Below are 24,576 nucleotides of genomic sequence, written 5' to 3'. Positions count from 1 at the left end.
TCTAGAGTTTCACACACAGTTGAGATTGTTCGTCTTTTCTTGCGTAGCTCTTCAAGCTCATCTTCAACCCCTTTTCTCTTGTTCGTCTGTTTTGTCTTTTCCTTTTTCTTCCTCTCATCTTCCAAGAAGATCCTGTACCGGTTGCGTGCAGATGCACACTCATTTAGCAGCTCTTTAGTTAGTGGCACTTTGACCACTCCACCACACATCCTCACATAGTCGCAGATTAGTCTCTGTGAGACTATAGTGTCTTCGTTCATATTGCACATCTCCACCTCCTTGTTTATGGAGAACCCACGCTCCACAGTAGCTTGTCCATGGGACAGAAGCAGCAGCTTTTCCACAAAGCTCCAAAGTTCTGCATATCCATTCATGGCCTTATGAAGGAAGATGTCAACTCGCGATTTTCCATCCAATGCACTGAAGGCCATGAATTCCTCTCCTCTGGCCTCACTAAAGAGGAACTTCTGAAATTGTTGGGCAATCTTATCACCTGCATTTAGATAAAGACAAATACATCTGTAATATTTTCTAGTTAAAATTATATTTTGTGGAAATCACAAGAGATTTATTTTCACTATACATGTAAAATGCATCTCATATTTCCAACTATATTTCATCAATTATTATGTCTAAGAACATATATTAGGCCTACAGACATTTATTATAACTCACACTGTATTTCCAATAAAATAAAATACAACTAAAAAATGAAATGCAAAATAATAGGCTAGTGTAACTTGACATCTAAAATAAGACCCCCATTTGATAAAAACTAGGCTTATTGTTCACATTTCTGATATGTCTTCAGAAGTTACCCGCTGTAATGTTTCCTGTCCTGTGTTTCCCTTGTCTTGTGTGCACTTTTGTTATTTCCTGTTCTGTGTCATGTTTTGTAGTCCTTTGTAGTTTTTCTTGCTTATTAGTTCTCCCAGGTGTTTCTAATTAGCCACACCCCCTTGTTATCTTGTTTAGCTTGTTTGTCTGTGTATTTAAACCTCTGTGCTTCGGTTGTTGGTTGTCGGTCGTTGTTTAATGTACTGTTACCTGTTCTTGTCCTGAGTTCCGTGTTCCGCCTGGATTACCTGTTTGTTTAATTAAATGTATGCTTGCACTTGGATTCTCTCTCTGCTTCATCCTTGCCGCAGCGTGACAGAACGACCGACCAAACGATGAATCCAGCAGCATTAAATGAGTCTCATCGTGTCATGCCTGCAAAGCCTGAGTCTCTTCGCGTCATGCCTGCAAAGCCTGAGTCTCTTCGCGTCATGCCTGCAAAGCCTGAGTCTCTTCACGTCATGCCTGCAAAGCCTGAGTCTCTTCACGTCATGCCTGCAAAGCCTGAGTCTCTTCGCGTCATGCCTGATTTTCACAGCCTGACCCAGGAGTTTGCTGGACAGATCGCGGCCTTGGCCCTGGATAGCCTCGATCTCTTCCAGTATACCTGGGGATTTGTTCCTCTAGCTGCCTCTTGCTCTCTGGGTGATGAGGCAATTAAGGTGTGTTACCGGCTGGGGGCTAGGGAGGTTGACCCGAGGGAGCTCCCCGATCTCTCCGGTCTGGATTGGAGAGAGGCACTCTCTCTCTAGCTTCCTCCCGTGGCACCCAAGGTCAACACCTGGTCTTCACGTCCCGTCCAGTTCAGCCGCATCTTCGCCGCCGCTGGTCCCGTCAAGCTCAGAGCGCACTTCTGCTGATCCAGAGACTGTTCATGTCGCTTCTGCTGATCTAGAGACTGTTAACGTCGCATCTGCTGATCCAGAGACTGTTCACGTCGCTTCTGCTGATCCAGAGACTGTTCACGTCGCTTCTGCTGATCCAGAGACTGTTCACGTCGCTTCTGCTGATCCAGAGACTGTTCACGTCGCTTCTGCTGATCCAGAGACTGTTCACGTCGCTTCTGCTGATCCAGAGACTGTTCACGTCACTTCTGCTGATCCAGAGACTGTTCACGTCGCTTCTGCTGATCCAGAGACTGTTCACGTTGCTTCTGCTGATCCAGAGACTGTTCACGTCGCTTCTGCTGATCCAGAGACTGTTCACGTCACTTCTGCCGATCCAGAGCTTCAAGCCAGTCCAGCCGAGCCTGCAATTCACGCCAGCTCTGAGTCCTCTTCAGCGCTGGTCCCGCCCAGCTCAGAGTCTCCTTCACCGCTGGTCCCACCCAGCTCAGAGTCTCCTTCACCGCTGGTCCCGCCCAGCTCAGAGTCTCCTTCACCGCTGGTCCCGCCCAGCTCAGAGTCTCCTTCACCGCTGGTCCCGCCCAGCTCAGAGTCTCCTTCACCGCTGGTCCCGCCCAGCTCAGAGTCTCCTTTACCGCTGGTCCCGCCCAGCTCAGAGTCCTCTTCACCGCTGGTCCCGCCCTGCTTAGAGTCTCCTTCGCCGCTGGTCCCGCCCAGCTCAGAGTCTCCTTCGCCGCTGGTCCCGCCCAGCTCAGAGTCTCCTTCACCGCTGGTCCCGCCCAGCTCAGAGTCTCCTTCACCGCTGGTCCCGCCCAGCTCAGAGTCCTCTTCACCGCTGGTCCCGCCCAGCTCAGAGTCTCCTTCACCGCTGGTCCCGCCCAGCTCAGAGTCTCCTTCACCGCTGGTCCCGCCCAGCTCTGAGTCCTCTTCACCGCTGGTCCCGCCCAGCTCAGAGTCTCCTTCGCCGCTGGTTCCGTCCAGTTCAGAGCCCTCTTCGCCGCTGGTCCTGCCCAGCTCAGAGCCCTCTTCGCCGCTGGTCCTGCCCAGCTCAGAGCCCTCTTCGCCGCTGGTCCTGCCCAGCTCAGAGCCCTCTTCGCCGCTGGTCCTGCCCAGCTCAGAGCCCTCTTCGCCGCTGGTCCTGCCCAGCTCAAAGCCCTCTTCGCCGCTGGTCCGGCCCAGCTCAGAGCCCTCTTCGCCGCTGGTCTTGCCCAGCTCAGAGCCCTCTTCGCCGCTGGTCCTGCCCAGTTCAGAGCCCTCTTCGCCGCTGGTCCTGCCCAGCTCAGAGCCCTCTTCGCCGCTGGTCCTGCCCAGCTCAGAGCCCTCTTCGCCGCTGGTCCTGCCCAGCTCAAAGCCCTCTTCATTGCTGGTCCAGGACTCCTTACCGGGGAGCCTCCCCAAGAAAATTTTGGGGGGGGGCAATACACCTCCGGACCAGCCCGATCCACCAGGACCGCCAGAGGGGTGGTCTCCTGTTCCGCCCTGGCCGCCCGAAGGGTCGTCTCCGCCCTGGCCGCCCAAAGGGTCGTCTCCGCCCTGGCCGCCCAAAGGGTCGTCTCAGCCCTGGCCGCCCGAGGGGTTTTCTCCGCCGTGGCCACCCGAAGGGTCTTCACCGCCGTGGCCACCCGAAGGGTCTTCTCCGCCGTGGCCGCCCGAAGGGTCTTCTCCGCCGTGGCCGCCCGAAGGGTCTTCTCCACCGTGGCCGCCCAAGGGGTCTTCACCGCCGTGGCCGCCCGAAGGGTCTTCACCGCCGTGGCCGCCCAAGGGGTCTTCACCGCCGTGGCCGCCCGAGGGGTCTTCGGACAAGATGGCTGACTCCACGCCGGTGTCTTCGGACAAGATGGTCTCCTCTGAGCCGGTGTCTGTTCCTGTGCCATGGTCGCCTGAAGGGTCGTCTCCTCCCTGGCCGCCTGAAGGGTCGCCTCCACCCTGTTCGCCTGCACCGCCTGCTCCGCCCTGGCCGCCTGCACAGCCTGCTCCGCCCTGGCCGCCTGCACAGCCTGCTCCGCCCTGGCCTTCTGCCCTGCCGGAGTCTTCAGGCCCTCTTCCGCTCCACGGGCCTAGCCCCCCGTCCCGCCCCCGGATCAGACCCACCACCCTCCTGGACTTTTTTTTTTTTTTTTTTTCTTCGGAGTGTCTGGAATCCACTCCTTAGGTGGGGGGCTATGTAATGTTTCCTGTCCTGTGTTTCCCTTGTCTTGTGTGCACTTTTGTTATTTCCTGTTCTGTGTCATGTTTTGTAGTCCTTTGTAGTTTTTCTTGCTTATTAGTTCTCCCAGGTGCTTCTAATTAGCCACACCCCCTTGTTATCTTGTTTAGCTTGTTTGTCTGTGTATTTAAACCTCTGTGCTTCGGTTGTTGGTTGTCGGTCGTTGTTTAATGTACTGTTACCTGTTCTTGTCCTGAGTTCCGTGTTCCGCCTGGATTACCTGTTTGTTTAATTAAATGTATGCTTGCACTTGGATTCTCTCTCTGCTTCATCCTTGCCGCAGCGTGACACCCGCTGTGACTCCTCCTGACAGCTTCTTATACTGCATAAATTTCATGATGAGGAACTTAATTTTTTGCAGGCACATGTCTGGTTCTTTGTGCATATTTTGGGGGTCCAGGCACATCATATTTCGGACAGAGGGGTACTTCAGGGGGCTCTTCAATAGAATGTTCTGACAAATTTTTGACAGGGCACTCTGGCTGTCTCGCATGAACAGTAACACATCACGCTCACTTCCACCACTCTGACTGCCTGACATTCCCTGACAAAAGCACAAAAGTCACATCACCTGAAACATCAAATAAACTCTCCCTATGTATAACTTACACTACACAACATTTGACAGATCCAGTTAATATGTCAACTGCTTGATGTCAAAACAATTAATCTGATCTCTTAATTTTTCAACAAATAATTCACTAGTCAAGTGACTTTGCAGCTGATATGGCACATTGATGAAGTAATCTAAGATAAATATTACCTTGAGGGCAGCTGTGGCTCCCATGCCAATGTCCACTTGCTTTGGACTGACCCAAAGCTTCTGGTCTGTCACATCAAGCTTGACCAGCTTTACTGGGGAAACATCAACCTGGACGTCTCGCTTTATGACGCTTCTGAGAAGGCTCTGAAAATAGAATAGCACAAGCATAATAATTATGATTATAACCAAAATTGGAAAAAGTATTACAGTATTTACAATACTTTCTACAAACATCATCATGCTGAAAACTCAGTACTTTGTTTTATTGTTCATAGCCTCTGTAAATGACGGTGCTTGAAAGATTAAACCATTAATATACTTTTAGTAGTCATTAGGCCTACCCTGATTAGATCCTCCAAATCTCTGCCGAGGAAGGGAATCATCGGGGAATCTGTCTGGTACTTGGTGAGAAATGGCTGAAAACTTTTTGAGACACTCATGAAGAAGTGCAACTTTGCCAAGATGAAGGGATCTATCCGGGCTTCTGTGATGGTGTCATATGACGATGACCTTGGATTGGGGAGCTTCTTGGCTTTGACCTGATCCACATAGGTGACAATATATGGCCAAATTTCAATGGCTCTCTCCACTGCTGGAAGGTTTTCCAGCCATCGATGTCCACAAAATGGCAGAGAAAATGTATCACACTTGGTCACTAAAACAAAGTCTTCTCTCCTTGCAGGTGCACAATGAAACAGGTAGTGCAGGGCTTTCAGGACTTTCTCAACTTGCCACGCCGCGAAGCCGTTCTTGAACGAGTTGTGCATCGTGTGAAGGCCACAACTCCCAATTATTTGTAGTTGGGCTCCACCACACTGCTCTCTGTGTTCCTCTTGTAAGAGTTCAACAAACTTCCAGTTCACAGCGGGCCCATCCATTGACAGTGTAATTTACACATTGCCTCGTTGTTTTCAGTCGGCGCCAACCACCTCCTAAATGCATCCTCTTCTATCCACTTGTCGTTAAATTTTCACTTCCCTATCTTCTTTGCATTTTGAACCTCACCTCGACAACCGCGTAATGGCAACACGCAGCCTGATGTCAGCGTCTGTAGCCGACGTACCGTAAACAGCTATTAAATCACGGAGACTCTCATTTCACACCATACTAAATTAATAAACTATTAGATGTTTTACGGTGGGCCACTGTGCTTTCCCATCGCCATTAAGCACACCGGCAAAAAATGTAATACCTACAGCAACTTTACGGTAAATTTAAGACAATTTAAGACCTTAATTACCCGGATTTTAATTTAAGACATTTTAAGACTTTTTAAGGACCCACGCGAACCCTGTATTTAAAGAAAAACACCAGCGTTGGGCATTTATCTGTATAGGCTCCGTGTTTCAGCCGCCCTTTTCAAACTGGCGCCAGAAAATGCAACAGAATTTGATTTGTTAAACATGAAGAGGACTTATCCGTCTGGCATGGCCGCTCGCTCTAACGTTAACCTAGATAAATGTTCGCTATTATTAAGCGCATATCCAAGTGTTTGTGCGGAGTGTGGAGCACGCACTGCATGACATGGAGGCGCCGGTGCCATCACTCGCATTTTCCTATCAACAGTGGAAACAACTTAAAATACTCCATCATTTCTGGTCATACAGAAAAGAATATTACATCAGTCGCAACTACTTTTATTTGTGTAAACTCACAACAAGAAGAAAATGTTGTGCTTTTGTAAAATAAAAGAAAATGAACAGGGCGCGCTTTCATGATCTCCGTGAATTGGAGCACGTCTCAAAAATGAACAGAAAAACAGCCTATAGACAAGCCTCACAGACAGGAGAAATATAGCTATCAATATAAAGCTTATAAAAAATGTCTACCAATGAAAAAAATCCAATCGAAAGCAAATACGGTACCATCTGATTATGTAATCCTGTCCGTAAGGCGCATCTAGGCTAAATTACAGCCATGTAGTATGGAGATATGTTTGCAGGCAGCCTACACTGATTTAGAAAAGACTAGTTTATTAATAAACAATTAAAATGCTTCATTATTTTTTCAGACACATTTATTATCATTAGTCTACTTTTGCCGGTGCTTTGCGGCAAGTTTTATGCATGAGCGCGAAATATACATATACATTTATTTAGCAGACACTTTTGTCCAAAGCGACTTACATATTTAGGCTATAGCCATGCTTAAATGAATGACTGCTAGTCTAGAAAAATCTTTAGTCTATGGCAACTCTAATCAATAGCCTACATTTAATAGTTGACATTATTTAATTAGTAATTAGTATCCAGCTCTTTACATTAAATTAGTTGAGTTAGCATAATTAGTTAATGAACTAATAAAATAATAAAATAAAGTTTAAATTAAGATACTAACCATATATTTCTATATAGCATTGCTTATTCCACCACACAAAGGACTGTTTATAAGGTGACAATCCATTATACATGTGAAGATTGTAGGCTTTATCTTGAATATTTTTGTATTGTAGCCTATTATATCTTCTGTTATAAAGACGAAAGACATTTCGTTAATTAAACCCAAAAAAATAAAAAATAAGAACACAATGTTGTAAAAAATAAACAACTTAGGCTTGTCATGAATTCACGGATTCCTGAAAGTAGTCTTCAACGGTTTATTAACAGGAATTGCCAAGAGCAGAGAACAGTGGCGATCAAGTATTTATCAACAATATTACAACTGCCGAAGAGCAGGTCATCTGCAGTAAACAAGCAGAGCTAAACAATACGAAAGCCAGTAGCGCCTCCTAGTGGAGCTTACTGCAATAATCATTTAAATCACATCACATCTCCCCTCTTAAATAAATTCCAATTAGCAGTATTAAATTTCTATTAATTTCATTTTAACAGCCAATTAAGCATTTATACCAAATATTGTAAGTACCTTTATATCTTAGCTGTATGTCAATATATTCAGTTCAGTCAGGACCACTTCGCCAAGTATTGATAAATAGATTTAGTGCGATAATATAGCATACAGTTAGTGTTGGCGGTATGGATCTGTTCTGGGCAAAACTCCCACGCCTGCCCATGCAGCTATGCCTGGACAGAGCGGGAGAGCAGCAAGGCAAACCCCCATGGGGTACAGAACAGAACCAGTATATGCATGAGTTGAAATGAGCCATTACATGTGAAATACAATACATAGAAAATTTGCCAAGATTACACTGTAAAGAAAACAAGTGATCAGAAAGATGAAGGTTTGGTTAGGAGGAGTTGGGGTTGGAGGAGGGAGTTTAGATGCAAGCAAGCTATGTGGGAAATGCTGAAGGAGTGTGAGATTTATGTGTGCCGCTTAGATAGATGTCAACACCGGATTGGACCACGTCATGAACAGCTGGCTAACAGCTGATGCGGGCTTGGCTGACGTGGCCTGCCTGAACTTACGCGATGCTTGATATTAGCAGAGTCTTGAACAAAATACTTTTTTTTTTTTTTACTTTTAGCAATTTAACTGTCACTGTAACTTCCATAATAATATCAGAACAAGAAGTCAGTACTGTAACATAATCCACAACCAGTAAAAGACATTTTCATCTTAAACATAGTCCTTAAACCTGGCGGGTGGTCTAATAGTTCTCCCGGCTAAGGTTCTCTTTGGAGAGGCGCCCGAACTCGGGGAAATAGTTGGAACACAGGACACAGGTGAACTAGTAGCAGTGAGAGGGATGTCTGTGTCCCCTTGGGTGGCAAAGTCACAGTCATTATTAGTCTCTTGTCCAGCTCTTTCAGATACTGGCTCGGGCACTTCTTGCAAATGCCTCCTGTTCCTGCGGGCAACAGTCCCTTGGTCAGTTTGAATTAGATAGGACCTGGGCTCTTGAGCTTTCGCGATGACTTTTGCTGGGGTTTTCCAGCCCTTCTCCCCATCCAGTTTGACATTAACCTTCTGGCCAGGCTGCAGTGTAGGCAGAGGTCGGGTTGAGTGACACTTGTTGTAGAAGAAGCGGTAGGCAGCTTTGGATTGTTGGTCCTTAAGTCTTACCGCCTGATGGTCAACTGCAGTCGGGCTCAGCTGCTGTGGCAACACAGGAACTGTGGTTCTGATTTCTCATCCGATCATCAAATCAAATCAAATCAAGTATATTTGTATAGCGCTTTTCACAATACAGATTGTATCAAAGCAGCTTCACAGTATTAAAATAAAATAATACAACAAAGTTTGTTTCTAGTGGAATTTATTGATTGATAGAATAAAATTAAATATCCCCAAAATATCCCCAACTGAGCAAGCCAAAGGCAACAGTGGCAAGGAACCGAAAAAACTCCATCAAGTGACCTAATGGTGTCCTAAAACTCCATCAGGTGACCTAATGGAGAAAAAAAAAACCTTGGGAGAACCCAGGCTCAGTCGGGGGCCAGTTCTCCTCTGGCATTTATGAACTAGAGGCCGGATTGTAGTTTGAAACTGTGAGATTAACAATATTATAAGAATGCCTGGCTGAAAAGATGCGTCTTTAATCTAGTTTTAAACTGGGAGAGTGAGTCCGAGCAACGAACAGTATCAGAAAGGCTATTCCAGAGTTTTGGAGCCAAATGTGAAAATGCTCTCCCTCCTTTGGTTGATCTGGATATCCTAGGTATGACCAAAAGCCTTGAATTTATTGATCTTAAAGAGCGCGATGGATTATAGGGTGATAGAAGATCCGTTAAATAGACTGGAGCTAAGCCGTTTAGGGCTTTATAAGTCAGTAGCAATACCTTATAATTAATACGGAACTTTATAGGTAGCCAATGTAGTGATGATAAAATCGATGTTATATGATCATATTTTCTTGATCTAGTAAGAACTCTAGCAGCTGCATTTTGGACTAACTGTAGCTTGTTTATTGAGGATGCAGGACAACCGGCTAATAAAGCATTACAGTAATCTAGTCTCGAGGTCATGAATGCATGAACTAACTTTTCTGCATCAGAAACTGATAGCATATTACGTAGCTTAGCAATGTTTCCAAGGTGGAAAAAGGCTGTTTTTGTAACATACGAAATATGATTTTCAAAAGACAGGTTACAATCGAGTATAACACCCAGGTCTTTTACTGTAGAGGATAAAGTAACAGGACATCCTACGATGTCAAAGTTGGTTCTGTGGGCGGTTTTTTGAACCGATAAGTATTACCTCTGTCTTGTCTGGATTTAATAAAAGAAAATTACGCGTCATCCAATCTTTTATATCTTTAACACACTCTGTCAATTTGGATAATTTAGCGTTTTCATCCGGCCGTGATGAAATATATATTTGAGTGTCATCAGCATAACAATGGAAACTAATTCCATGTTTCCTTATAATATTTCCAAGTGGCATCATATATTGAGAATAACAGAGGGCCCAACACAGATCCCTGCGGCACTCCATAGTTTACTGGAATTATGATCGATTTTTCTCCATTTAAATAGACAAAATGGTAGCAGTCAGATAAGTATGATCTAAACCAGCTTAATGCTTGTCCTTGAACACCAGTATAATTTTGTAGTCGATCTAAGAGTATTGTATGATCTATAGTATCGAACGCAGCACTTAGATCAAGTAAAACTAGTATTGAGATACAGCCTTGGTCAGAAGCTAAGAGTAAATCATTTGTGATTTTAACGAGCGCAGTTTCAGTGCTATGATGCGGCCTGAATCCTGACTGAAACTTTTCATAGATATAATTTTCTTGCAAGAAAGAGCCCAGTTGAGTGGACACAACTTTTTCTAGTATTTTAGACATAAAAGGTAGATTTGAAATGGGTCTATAATTTGCTAGATTATTATGATCTAATTGTGGTTTCTTAATGAGAGGTTTTATAACTACCAGTTTAAATGTTCTTGGAACATGACCTAAAGATAAAGACGAGTTAATAATATTGAGGAGAGGCTCTTCCACTACAGGTAACACTTCCTTCAGTAGTTTAGTTGGTATAGGATCTAATAAACATGTTGTTGTTTTAGATGAAGTGATAAGTTTATTTAACTCTTTTTGTTCTATAGTTGTAAAGCACTGTAATTGTTCTTGCGGGGGGATAATTGAGGCAGAATTATAAGGTGCGATTGAGGATTGAACGTTTACAATTGTGGTTCTGATGTTTTCTATTTTCTCAGTGAAGAAGTTCATGAAATCATTACTACTAAACTGTAACGGGATATTTTGTTCGGGTGACGTCTGTTTATTTGTTAGTCTAGCCACAGTGTTAAATAAAAACCTAGGATTGTTTTGGTTGTTTTCTATTAGTTTGCGGAGGTGCTCAGCCCTGGCCGCTTTTAGGGCCTTTTTATAACGTGACATACTGTCTTTCCACGCGATTCTAAAGACCTCTAAATTAGTTTGTTTCCATTTACGCTCTAAATTACGGGTTTCTCTCTTTAGAACATGCGTAGTATTATTGTACCATGGTGCTTTAATTTTCTCTCTGACCTTTTTTAATCTAATGGGTGCAACAGCATCCAATGTTCTAGAGAGATTGGTGCTCATAGTGCTAGTTAGTTCTTCTAGTTCATCTGTTTGTTTGGGTTCAGGCAGCAGCTGAGACAGATTAGATAAGCAATTTGAGAAATTATCTATGGTGGATGGAAGGATTGTTCTGCCTGGTCGAAAACGCGGCACAGCATGACATATTACAGCAGTTCGTAATATGCAAGTTACCAAGTAATGGTCAGTGATATCATCACTTTGTGGAATGATATCTATATCGGTTGGATCGGTTCCATATGATATAATTAAATCGAGTGTGTGATTAAGACGATGAGTTGGTCCGGTGACGTTTTGCTTGACCCCAAAGGAATTTAATAAATCTATAAACGCAGCCCCTAACGCATCATTTGAATTATCTACGTGCATGTTAAAATCTCCAACAATTAATGCTTTATCTACATTGACCAATAGATCTGAGAGAAAATCTGCAAACTCTTTTAGGAAATCAGCGTAAGGCCCAGGCGGTCTATATACGGTAGCCAAGGCTAGAGATAATATGGATTTTTTTCTAACATCTAAGAGCGTAACATTTAGTACAAGTATTTCAAACGAAATAAACTTATAACCCGTTTTCTGAGTAACATTGAGAATATCTCTATAGACCGCTGCAACACCGCCGCCACGACCAATCAGACGGGGTTCGTGCTTATAGGAGTATCCAGATGGAGTAGACTCATTTAGACCGAAATAATCATTAGGTTTAAGCCAAGTTTCAGTAAGGCAAAGTACATCAAAGCTATTATCCGTGACTATTTCATTTACAATAACTGCCTTAGGTGTGAGTGATCTAATGTTTAGAAGACCTAGCTTTAGAAATTGTTTTTGGTTACTAATAGCAACATTTTCTGGTTTAATAACAATTAGAACAGTAGATTTATTATTTGATCTCACTAAACGAGGAATAGACACAGTTTCTATGCAATGTTCTACACTATTTATATCAGTTAATTTGGTGCAGCAGAGACTATGATTTGAACTTTTGGTTACTAGTCAAAAGGTATTTAACATTTTGGAGATGTTATCTGACAGAAGATCTGATCCGAATCTGCTTGGGTGTAAGCCATCAGCACGTTAAAGCCTAGGACGCTCCCAAAACAGATTCCAATTATTTACAAAGAGCATATTAACCATTCATTTAGCGCGAATAATCTACTAAACTTTCCATGACCTAGTCGGTACGTGGGAAGCGGTCCTGACACAATGATCGTTATATCAGGCGATGTGCTGCGTACCGTATCGATCAGGGCCCGGTTTCCCGATAATGCTCACTCTTAGCCTGCTAAGAAGACTCGAAAGATATATCTTACCAAATTTGTTTATTTTCCTAAGTGTGTTCCCTGAACTATACGTGACCCGGCGCTGTCCGTGGCCATGGTGCTGAATTGTTTGAAATCGATGGCTCGAGAATCAATTATTCTCTCGTGCAGGGGCTGTTTATGTGAAAAAGCGGTCATCTTTATAAAAGAAGCACTTCAGAAATAGTTGAAATTGCAATTTATTATGATTATTGGATATTATAAAAAATAATCCAAACTATAATAGCCTATAATAGCCTAACCTACATATTTTAAAATTGTAACATATAGCCTATTGCTGCCACAATAACCTTTTCAAAAATTTACGTGCCGCCTTTTCTTTCCCATTTTTGTTCACTGAGGTGGAGCTGCGATGAAATATTGTTCTTGTGTAAATACTTTCCAGCATTTCAGTAATAAAAGTTTACATCTTGCATATAGTGCTCGGCAGTGATCAAAAAGGATTTAAACCGTGAATTTTGAATCTCTTGTAAACTCGGATATGTGGATTCAGACGGCAATTAAATTACCACACGACCTGTTTGTCAAAAAACAGAAGGTACTAATTTGGCCAGGGATTTTTACGCGGATTGGGTGAGAAAAACACTGATATTATGGATTCGGACGGCACTAAAATCACCGACTTACCCCTGTAAATGTTTAAAATACCGGACGAGCCCATGAGAAACAATATTAGCGTCCGAATATGACTTAACTGACAGTAGCCTATGCTTTCACTGGCCTTTAAAAGAGCGTTTTAATTCAATTAATAATATTGTATAATAATATAATTAAAAATCTAACAACAATCAGTGTAATGACAATTTTATTCTTTGCATGAAAACACTTGAATTAGCCTAATTTAATACTGTCTGGGTGTATTAAAACTTCAGAATTATATTCATTTAGACCTGAACAACGCTAAGAGAGAGCTACGAATGGTCCAGACCAACCTTATGAAAGTGTGACTTACAAAAGATATACTTAGCGTACGAACGTTTCGGGAACCATCCCATAAGGTTAAGAGAGAGGTTAAGGAATAGGTTAAGAACTACTTAGAGATAAGAACGCTTTGGGAAACCGGGCCCAGATTCCTGAAGTCTTTCTTCAGAACCTCTGTCTGTCGCAGCCTGATGTCGGCCCCTCCCGCGTGCAGGACCACAGTTCCGACGCACTCGTTCAGAATCTCGGGAACGTGAGCAGCGATTTCAGAAACACGAGCACCAGGAAAGCAGTGACTATGCACCTTACTTTTATTTAACGTAGCGTGTACGTGTCTGTAAGGCCCGTGAAATTGGTCCAATCTGCCGGTTCGCCAATACACGGGGAAGGTATCACGTGTTCTGTCCTTACTCGTGCAAAATATTGGTTGGTTAAATTTACAATACATTTAGTTATGTATTCTTTCGTTAATTCATCTGACTCCATAAATGAAAGGTTTTAATGATATCTGTGGATCATTAATCATGAGTGAAAGTTTGACTATTCCGTTTAACTCTTCAATGAAAATAATATCAAAGTCAGTTAGAATAATCAACAATGTAACAATTTATTATGTCAGGTAAATGTATCATGCCAATTTCATAATCAATTCAAAGATAATCGATACAAAACATCAAATGCTCTGGAATAGAGATAAGATGCAAACCCAACATTTAAGAAATACGTTAGGCTGAGAGATCTACATCTCCCAGCCTAACGGACCCATCTGAAGTACAGAAAAAGGGCCCCGATCTCCCTGCTGCAATTCCTTAAATAGACAAACCTTTTACCTGGAAACATGTAACAATAGAAATTTGCATGCAGTGGTCGCATCTTCATGGGGGTGTGGGACCATTTGCTTAGAGACCACCTTCCTTTGTAAATCAGTTATCCATAAGTTCTTAAAAACCCTATTACCTTTTGTTTTATCTATCTGGATATGAGATATCTGTACCAGTCGCACTGTGACATTTTAAATGATACCAAACATGAAAATACTCTGTGATAATCATTCACATTAAACTATACATTTTCTTGGGTGATTTCAGGTGATCGTCTGAGCTTGAGAGAGGGGTGAGGGGAGAGGGAAAGAGATGTAGATTAGGATGACTCGGAGGTGAGACTTTCGTCTCGATGGTGCACGAGGGCCAGTTCAAATGCTAATCTCCAGAGAGGTCCTTTTGTCCTCTCAGGGCCTGGCCACCCCCGAAACAGACTGTTTGGAATTTCCTAATTTATCAATTCTTACATGTCGAACGATGGAATCACCGATGATCACAGCATCGCGTTCTGTTTCGCGAAGAGGGGAGAAGCGGTTTTGTGTGGATATCTCGAAAACCGGGAGGGTCGGAGAGAGTTTTCTTGGTCTAGACCTGACTCGCGTCTTCCGCTGCGGAAATATCCAGGCTTCGTGGTGGCATGTTGGAGCCGGCGTAAACGAGACCATAGCTGATCGCGGCCTCGCTGCTCGTGACCGATGCTGAGTAACGCACGGAGTAGACGAGGTCGGAGTCAGCGGGTTAGTAACGTTAATCGCTGATTTGTGTGCATCGGCGCGTGATGTTTCAAGAGCTAACCGCCGGTCTATCAGCTCGGCTTTTCTCACTAAAAGGTCGTGGATCTGTTTCTCAACAGCTTCCAGCTCAGACTGTACCGCGTGTAGCTCAAATGTGTCCTCACCTGCACCAAAAGGTAGACTACTTACATCTGATATATTCGCCATTTTAACAGATGGACAGTAAGTTAAGTTAGCAACGACGCTACCAGTGATGCTATCAATATTAATACTAATTTATGGCTTAAGTCTTGGATATAATCCGTCTTTTTAGTGGTACGGGTGTGCAGTAGACGCACGATAGGCGAAAAAAATGTTTGTTTATAAATGAGTGCGGAGAAGACGCGTTCAGCCGTGATCCACGGACGTAACCTATAATGCCTCGTTTCCACTGAGCAGTACGGTACGGTACGGGACAGTACGGTACGGTTCGGGTCTGTTAACCATGATCTGGCTAGCGTTTCCACTGCCAACTGTACCCTTACTTGATAGGCGTGGTGTTTCGATCAACGTCATTTTCGCGCGAAGAACATAGTAAACTACAATGGATGACATGCAGCAGATCTTGTTCTTGCTCCTCGACATGTTTGTCACAAGAATACAAGCGCCGACATTAGGCTTTTCTCAATATCAAGTACGCAAAGTTTGTACTTGCCATGTGCGACTCCTACATGCAAATGGTACAGCGCGTTTTTAAAAGCGTCACTCAGCTCGCTCTGCTACTCGTTATCTCTGTTAACTTGCTCTGTATGTACATTTTAAGCAACAATAAAATGAAATATGTTATAAAACACCATTCTGCCTCTTTTCGTTTTCATTTAAATAAATTAAACATTAGGGACACAAATGTGGTTCATGCGCAACGCATATTGATTATTCACTGCACGTTATACGTTATTCTATTTACAGTGAGGAAAATAAGTATTTGAACACCCTGCTATTTTGCAAGTTCTCCCACTTAGAAATCATGGAGGGGTCTGAAATTGTCATCGTAGGTGCATGTCCACTGTGAGAGACATAATCTAAAAAAAAAATCCAGAAATCACAATGTATGATTTTTTAACTATTTATTTGTATGATACAGCTGCAAATAAGTATTTGAACACCTGAGAAAATCAATGTTAATTTTTGGTACAGTAGCCTTTGTTTGCAATTACAGAGGTCAAACGTTTCCTGTAGTTTTTCACCAGGTTTACACACACTGCAGGAGGGATTTTGGCCCACTCCTCCACACAGATCTTCTCTGGATCAGTCAGGTTTCTGGGCTGTCGCTGAGAAACACAGAGTTTGAGCTCCCTCCAAAGATTCTCTATTGGGTTTAGGTCTGGAGACTGGCTAGGCCACGCCAGAACCTTGAGATGCTTCTTACAGAGCCACTCCTTGGTTATCCTGGCTGTGTGCTTCGGGTTATTGTCATGTTGGAAGACCCAGCCTCGACCCATCTTCAATGCTCTAACTGAGGGAAGGAGTTGTTCCCCAAAATCTCGCAATACATGGCCCCGGTCATCCTCTCCTTAATACAGTGCAGTCGCTCTGTCCCATGTGCAGAAAAACACCCCCAAAGCATGATGCTACCACCCCCATGCTTCACAGTAGGGATGGTGTTCTTGGGATGGCACTCATCATTCTTCTTCCTCCAAACACGTTTAGTGGAATTATGACCAAAAAGTTCTATTTTGGTCTCATCTGACCACATGACTTTCTCCCATGACTCCTCTGGATCATCCAAATGGTCATTGGCAAACTTAAGACGGGCCTTGACATGTGCTGGTTTAAGCAGGGGAACCTTCCGTGCCATGCATGATTTCAAACCATGACGTCTTGGTGTATTACCAACAGTAACCTTGGAAACGGTGGTCCCAGCTCTTTTCAGGTCATTGACCAGCTCCTCCCGTGTAGTTCTGGGCTGATTTCTCACCTTTCTTAGGATCATTGAGACCCCACGAGGTGAGATCTTGCATGGAGCCCCAGTCCGAGGGAGATTGACAGTCATGTTTAGCTTCTTCCATTTTCTAATGATTGCTCCAACAGTGGACCTTTTTTCACCAAGCTGCTTGGCAATTTCCCCGTAGCCCTTTCCAGCCTTGTGGAGGTGTACAATTTTGTCTCTAGTGTCTTTGGACAGCTCTTTGGTCTTGGCCATGTTAGTAGTTGGATTCTTACTGATTGTATGGGGTGGACAGGTGTCTTTATGCAGCTAACGACCTCAAACAGGTGCATCTAATTTAGGATAATAAATGGAGTGGAGGTGGACATTTTAAAGGCAGACTAACAGGTCTTTGAGGGTCAGAATTCTAGCTGATAGACAGGTGTTCAAATACTTATTTGCAGCTGTATCATACAAATAAATAGTTAAAAAATCATACATTGTGATTTCTGGATTTTTTTTTTTTAGATTATGTCTCTCACAGTGGACATGCACCTACGATGACAATTTCAGACCCCTCCATGATTTCCAAGTGGGAGAACTTGCAAAATAGCAGGGTGTTCAAATACTTATTTTCCTCACTGTATAACAAAACGAAATTTAAAACACAACCCTAACGTTACCTCTTTTCGTTTAAATAAAAAAAAAATTAAACATTCCAGGCAATATATGCGTTTGTACAAATGTTGCAATAAACATCAGTGATAATCTTGTAATAAAAAAATGACAAGAAACCATATTTCTTTTTGTAAAATTTCAGTTTTATCAATAATAGCCAATATAAAAGTTTAAGTAAAAGGTACAAGAAGCTATACAATAAGAAATAAAGCAAACAATTCAGTCAAATATCCAAATGCAGCGCTCTAGTCTAACATTACAAGTAAAGTTAAGCCTATAACGTTAATATGAAACTAAACTTAGCCCTCAGCCAAAACGATTGACAGGGAACTCATTATATATTCACGAGAGCAAAGATCGCCCGTTAGGTCTACACAAGACGAATTATATCTCATGTTTAACCACTACCGTCGGAGTAAGTGACGAACGTCAGAAGATTAGCCGAGGAGAGGCTCATCCAGCCGGGAAACATGAGCGCCGAGCCCCGCTTAACGCATGGATCACAACCGGGGGGGAAAAAAAATCATCTTTATAAATATACCACAGATTTGAGCTTTAAACAACTACATTCTCGCCTGAAAACCTCTTAAAATTACATTTCGTGATACAGTAACAGTAGTATTATATTAAACTGTATATTAAAAAATGGCGCTTCTTATGTTATCATTCCCCTTGTAGCACGCGCAAGTGACGATTCTCTGTCAACCAATAAACGTCCTGCAGTGAGTCTAGCTCCACCTTTTAGCACCGTTTCACTGTGCTAGGTACCCCAATGGAAGGGTACCTAAAAAGTGGTACGGTACGGTTCGGCATTTTGGTACCATTCACAACTTTTGATAGTGGAAACGCAAATAAATGCATACCGTTCCGTACCGTACCGTACCGTACTGCTCAGTGGAAAGAGGCATAAGAGTATCCAGCGTTGGATCACTAGGCTTGAGACGCGTCTGCTCAACAGTCCGCGTTGTAACTATGAGGTGAGGAAAAATAGAAAATGTTCGTTGTAAGTGAGTTTAAAGAGAAATCAAGAATTATAAATCAATCGATGGAGCTCCAAAGACAACAACGCATTCAGACGCGACGCATGCGCATTCGAAAAAGCACAAAACCAGTCACATCATCAGTCAGATCATCAGTTGAGCTGGGCTCTGGCCTGTTGCGGTAATAGTTGTGGCTCTGTAACTCAACAAGGCTAGTTGTGGATCCGGTTGTTGAAGGATTCTCTTTGCAATGGCTACACTCCTCTCAGCAGTTCCATTCGCTTGAGGGTAGTGAGGGCTTGACGTCGTGTGCTCAAAGTTGTACTCCTCACTGGCGAAACTGGCTGAAGCGAACTGAGGGCCATTATCTGTAACTAGCTCAAACGGGATCCCCCACCTGGCGAACATGCACTTCAGGCGAGTGATGACTTGGTTGCTGCTTGTGGAAGGTAAGTGAGAAATCTCAATGTAGCGTGAGTAAAAGTCTGTTGCTACCAAGTACTGTTTACCTTCAAGCTCAAATAAATCAGCGGCTATCTTCTGCCAAGCTCCTATTGGCAGCGGTGTGGTGATCAGTGGCTCTTTTCTTTGAGTTGGTTTATTCTTGATGCAAAACTCACATGCTTTTACAAGCTCAGCAATGTCTCTCCTGACACCTTTTCCGGCACTTTGTGAGTCTCTGATGACCCGCATGTATTTGTGACAGCACAGTCTTTTGCATTGAAAGAGGAACAACAATGAGGTCATCATGCAGCAAGAGTCCATTGACTTCAGACAGGTGAACTCTAGCGGCATGATACTTGAGCAGGTTTTGTGGCAGGCGGGACAAATCTGAGGGCCAGCCATTACTTGTGTAACGAATCACCTTTTGAAGAATGTTGTCGTTGCTTGTAGCTTCTCTCATTGCATTAAGTCTGTCTTTGGTGATTGGTCTAGTTCCAGTCACTGCCTGAACGTAAGCTTTGACATCATGCTCTGTGTCTGACACAGTACCGCCCTGCAGGGGGTTGCGAGACAGGCTGTCAGCAACAACGAGCTGTTTTCCTGGTACGTGAACAGCTTCTGCGTTAAACTTCATTAGACGCATCTATACCCTCTGACACCTAACATGTGCTTTATCCAGGTCGTAGCTGTTGATAATTGGAACCAGAGGTTTGTGGTCGGTCTCAAGCACGAACCTGTCCATACCTTGTAAGTACCTCCCGAAGCGCTCGCATGCCCACACACTGGCAAGGCATTCCTTTTCTATCTGGGAGTACCTGCGCTCAGTCTCTGTCAGTGTCCTTGAACAAAAGGCAACTGGTCGGAGTCCGTCACTGTGTTCTTGGTAGAGTGCGCCCCCCAGGCCATAACTACTTGCATCTGCGAGCTCATTTTCTGCTGAAATATTTCCGGTGCAGATGTAATGCCGAAAGGAAGGCGACGGAAAGAACTGGAGTAATAAAGGTTGTAAGTTTCCTGCTGCTCTCATCAAGTGGGATCTGCCAAAACCCACTTGAAGCGTCCACTGTGGAGAACACTGTTGCGCCTGACAGTTTTGGTGCAATATCCTCTAGCGTGGGCAGGATGAACCTTTCTCTTTTCACAGCTTTATTCAGTTTGGTAAGATCCACACAGATCCGAGGTTTCTTGCTCTTTTTAATCACTGGCACCATAGGAGCACACCAGTCTGTGGCTTCCTTTACTTCTTCTATGATGCCAAGAGACTGCATTCGCTTCAGTTCCTCCTCCACTTGAGGTAGGATTGGAAATGGGATGCGCCGTGGGGTTACAATGCTGTATGGCTTGGCGTCCGTCCTAAGCTCTATTTTGACTGGCTCACAATTTAACAGTCCAATGTTCCCAAATACATCATCGTATGACTCGAGTCCATTTACTCGGCGCACTAATCCCATTTTGAGTGCAGTTTTCCATCCAAGTAAGTTTGTTGTGAAGGGGCCTGACATAACATAAATCCAAAATGGGAAAGTCTCTCCATATTTTTCACAGTGTGTCATAAACTTGCCTTTACAAACAAACTTTCCAAAACGCGCTGGCGTTTTGTGCTTTAATAAGCTCCGACTGCTGCGCAATACTGATTGCCTTCTCCACTGTCAAGTCCGGTTCGAGTTGTAACTTTTGCGACACTTCTCCATCTGCGATGTCGATTACAATGCGATCCCTTATCTGTTCATCTTTAGTTGCTCCAAAATCGCAGTGCTCTGCAAGCTTATAAAGCTCTCTGACAAACGCCTCCACGCTCTCCCCATGGAGCTGTGAGCGTCTATGGAAACAGGCACGTTCATGTATCGTATTCCGCTTTGGCACAAAATGTTCATCAAACTTTTTCAAAACCTCTTCATAATAGTGCTGCACATCATCCGGAAATGTAATGGTGCTAAAAATAGGTTCCGACTCTTTCCCCATTGCGTATAACAGCGTATTCACTTGTATATTGTCGTAGTCTTGGTTTAGCTTAGTTGCTATCCAAAACTAAACGGAACTAAACTAAATCGGGAAAAACGCTGTCTCCAGGTCGGCCACGCCGAAGGCTGGGTGAAGTCAAACGATTCAGGAGACTGAAACTTAGCCATCTCGTTGCTTCAATCTTGTTCACAGGGCGAAAGATCCCACTTCTGACACCATGTCCTGGAAGTAATCTTCAACGGTTTATTAACATGATTTGCCAAGAGCAGAGAACAGTGGCGATCAAGTATTTATCAACAATATTACAACTGCCGAAGAGCAGGTCATCTGCAGTAAACAAGCAGAGCTAAACAATACGAAAGCCAGTAGCGCCTCCTAGTGGAGCTTACTGCAATAATCATTTAAATCACATCACAAGGCTATGTTCTGTTAGATGTGTTTTGACAGATTTTTGTTTAATTATATGAAGATATAGCCTATATTAACAATAATAAATCTTGTATATATTATATAAAAAAAACTTATAGGCCTATATAATATATATTTTTTAAAAAGGGCATTGATTAATTTTGCCTGAGGCCCCCATTCAGTGTTCGGCTCTGATTCGGGGCTGCTACTATTTGCTTAAGCTTTTTGAACGTAGAAGTGTGATAAAGGCGTGAAAGGCTATCAATTTTATGTGGATAAAGGCATATTTTGTACATGACTACCAGAGATGGCAAAAGTACTCACTTCCCGTACTCAAGTAGAAGTAGCCTACAGATAGGCCTATGTGTGTTAAAAAATACTGATTTAACTTCTTTACTCAAGTAAAAGTAACAAAGTACAGGCTTGGAAATTTACTTAAAGTATAAAAGTAAAAGTAGCCTTGCGTTACTAGAGTGCAAGAGAAACTTAAGTGGATTTGGAAAAGTGAGATTGGGACTCCAGGTTAATATGATTCAGACTGAGTAGCAAGATATTAATTCAATTGTGATTCTGTGAGAATTCACAGATCCAGTTTCTCTTTTTTAATCTTCCCCTTTAAAGGAATCTACATGTATGTAATGATTTGCCGTGAATGAATGCCGCCGAATCTGTCGAGTCGTCTTGTAGTGGTGCGTCAAGTGCAACGTATATTCTCATCCAATTGACAGTTCGCAAAGACCCGCCCCCTTTAGTTACCGTTGCTATGTCGGACAAGCGACGCCTCTCTTACGCCACACCAAGTTCTCATGCAATGAAACCAAACACGCATCACGGAGCAGAGAGGACACTGACAACAACAGACAGGACAGACCAGGTTGTTTTTTATATGAAACAAAGTCTCACCTTTCGAATGTAGTCATTTTTTAAGAAATTTAAACAATAAATACCGTTTTGTGTCTCTTTAATGTGTCTGACAGATCGATCAGTTAAAGCTGCTCGTGAACCGGTCATCTCTTCCTTCTAGTTAATTTATAGCATCAAATAAACATGAATGAACATATAAGAAGGAATGTTGTTTTAACCGCGGAAAGACGTCGGTACACTTCGTTTTTCAAGTTTAAATCCTCCAATGTTAATCTACTAACTCTCCTGACTGCTTTGTCGGACAAAATGGCGGATGGCGGATTATGATTGGTCAGATCGCCTGTCAATCAAACTCCCTGCGAAGGGTTGATGGCGCGAAAAATAATAACGGTAACTCCACTGAAATTATTTGAAACTAAAGGAGCCAATTTTGTAAAATGTAAGGAGTAGATAGTACCGATATTCGTGTTAAAAATGTAAGGAATAAAAGTAAAAAGTCGGAACAAAAATAAATAGTAAAGTAAAAATCTGAAAAATCTACTTGAGTACAGTAACGAAGTATTTGTACTTCGTTACTTCCCATCTCTGATGACTGCACATGTCCTACGGTGACGCATTGCTGCCACATACATATTATTTTTTCCACTCAATTATGTCATAATAACGAGACCTTGTCGTTAAAACGCCATATTTTTCTGGTAATAACGCGATCTTATGTCGTTAATACGACATTTTTCTGGTAATAACGAGATCTTATGTCGTTAAAACGACATCTTTTTCTCATAATAACGAGATGTTATGTCGTTAAAACGACATATTTTCTTGGCTTTATAAGGACATGTGTAGTCATGTACAAAATAGGCCTTTATCCACATAAAATGGATAGCCTATCATGTCTTTATCATACTTCTACATTCAAAAAGCTGAAGCAATAGCAGCCCCCAATGGACATTCATATTAAAAGATCAAATTCTGTACACACCTTATTAATTGTCAAGTTGTCTAGGTGTTATAATAAGTTCAGCTCTGCCCAAACTTGAAAACGGCTTGCTCAACACATGAAGGGACAAAGGGACAACTCCTTTTTAATGCTTTTTTTTTCTTCCAGACGGTTTTGATGCCATTGGTTGAATATGTTGAAACAGTTGAATTGTTGAATAGAGTAGTTAAAAATGAATTGAATGACACAGAATTAGGGACTAAGGAATGGGGAATAGGTTGATAACCTTAAACAGAAAATAAACATGCATTACTTTACTCAATAAACAATGCATGACACAGCAACAATGCATGACACAGCAACAAAGTATGGCTTTGAATAAAGTAAACGTTTAAACATCTCAGCTTAATCTAGCACTTCAACTGCCACATTATCTGCAGTCAGGAAATATTCACAATAAAAGGAGTCACCACTCCTACCAGAATTAAACATGGAATTCGTGCTAAGCACTGAATGTAACATCATAAATTATTCCAAACATTACATACCAGTTGCGTCTCTAGGGTTGAACTGTAAGGACCATCCATTGGCCCAACGACGGAATCCAACGGCCTGGCGAAGGTTTAAAGCGTGTATGTCTTTTCAGCGATCCAGTGAAGTTCACTTAATTTATTGGAACTTCGTTTTAGTATTACTTTAGCTCTATGCGTAATCTGACTCCAATTTCAAATGATAACCAAATTTAGATCGTATTTCTGATTAGAAAATACTCATAAATATTGATTATGAATTAATTTAGATCTTTGATTATTCTGATTATCCCATACTTTCAATTATTCGTTCATTACGGACCTAGTGTCACTTTGAGACGTCACGTCGCGACTGCGCGCTCACGATCACAAACCAGCCAGTCCTGAAATAGTCAGAGGGTGCAGTACAAATATTTTACCCTATGCGGCCGCACACTACAGACCCATAGGTGTAATTTTTATAATATTTGCAGCATACAACATGCTAAGTCAGGGAATAGTCAGAAATCAGAAGGTCTCCTAAGATGTGCCCCATGGTCCATTCAAAGTGCCTTCAGTTTGATCTATTCTGGACAAGGTTTTGCGGAAACACCAGACTACACATTAATCTACTGGAAATAATGATTTCAGAAGAATGCAGAATAAATCAAGGTTAACATTTATTTGTCAGGTAAAAATGTATCATGCCAATTACAGAAGTAAATTATTAAAAGCCAATTCAAAAATACATGACATCATTTACTCAAAGATGACTCTAAAAGTAAGTAATGTTTTCCTGACAGAGACACACAGTAATGTGTCAGGACCTTCCAACAGGAAAATACTGAAACATTACTGTGGGGGAAAGATCCTGGTAAAAGATTCCCCCTGATTGCTCTGTCCCCTCACCTTAAATACCAGACCAGAACAAAAGGGGTTAAACAAATGTTGTTTAGAGTTGGTTGGGCCAATCCATGTACCCTAGGGGGGTAGCACCTGGTTTCTTGAG

This window comes from Scardinius erythrophthalmus, assembly GCF_964197995.2.
Source record: "Scardinius erythrophthalmus genome assembly, chromosome: 9".
NCBI lineage: Eukaryota > Metazoa > Chordata > Actinopteri > Cypriniformes > Leuciscidae > Scardinius > Scardinius erythrophthalmus.
This window is presented reverse-complemented; position numbering follows the sequence as displayed.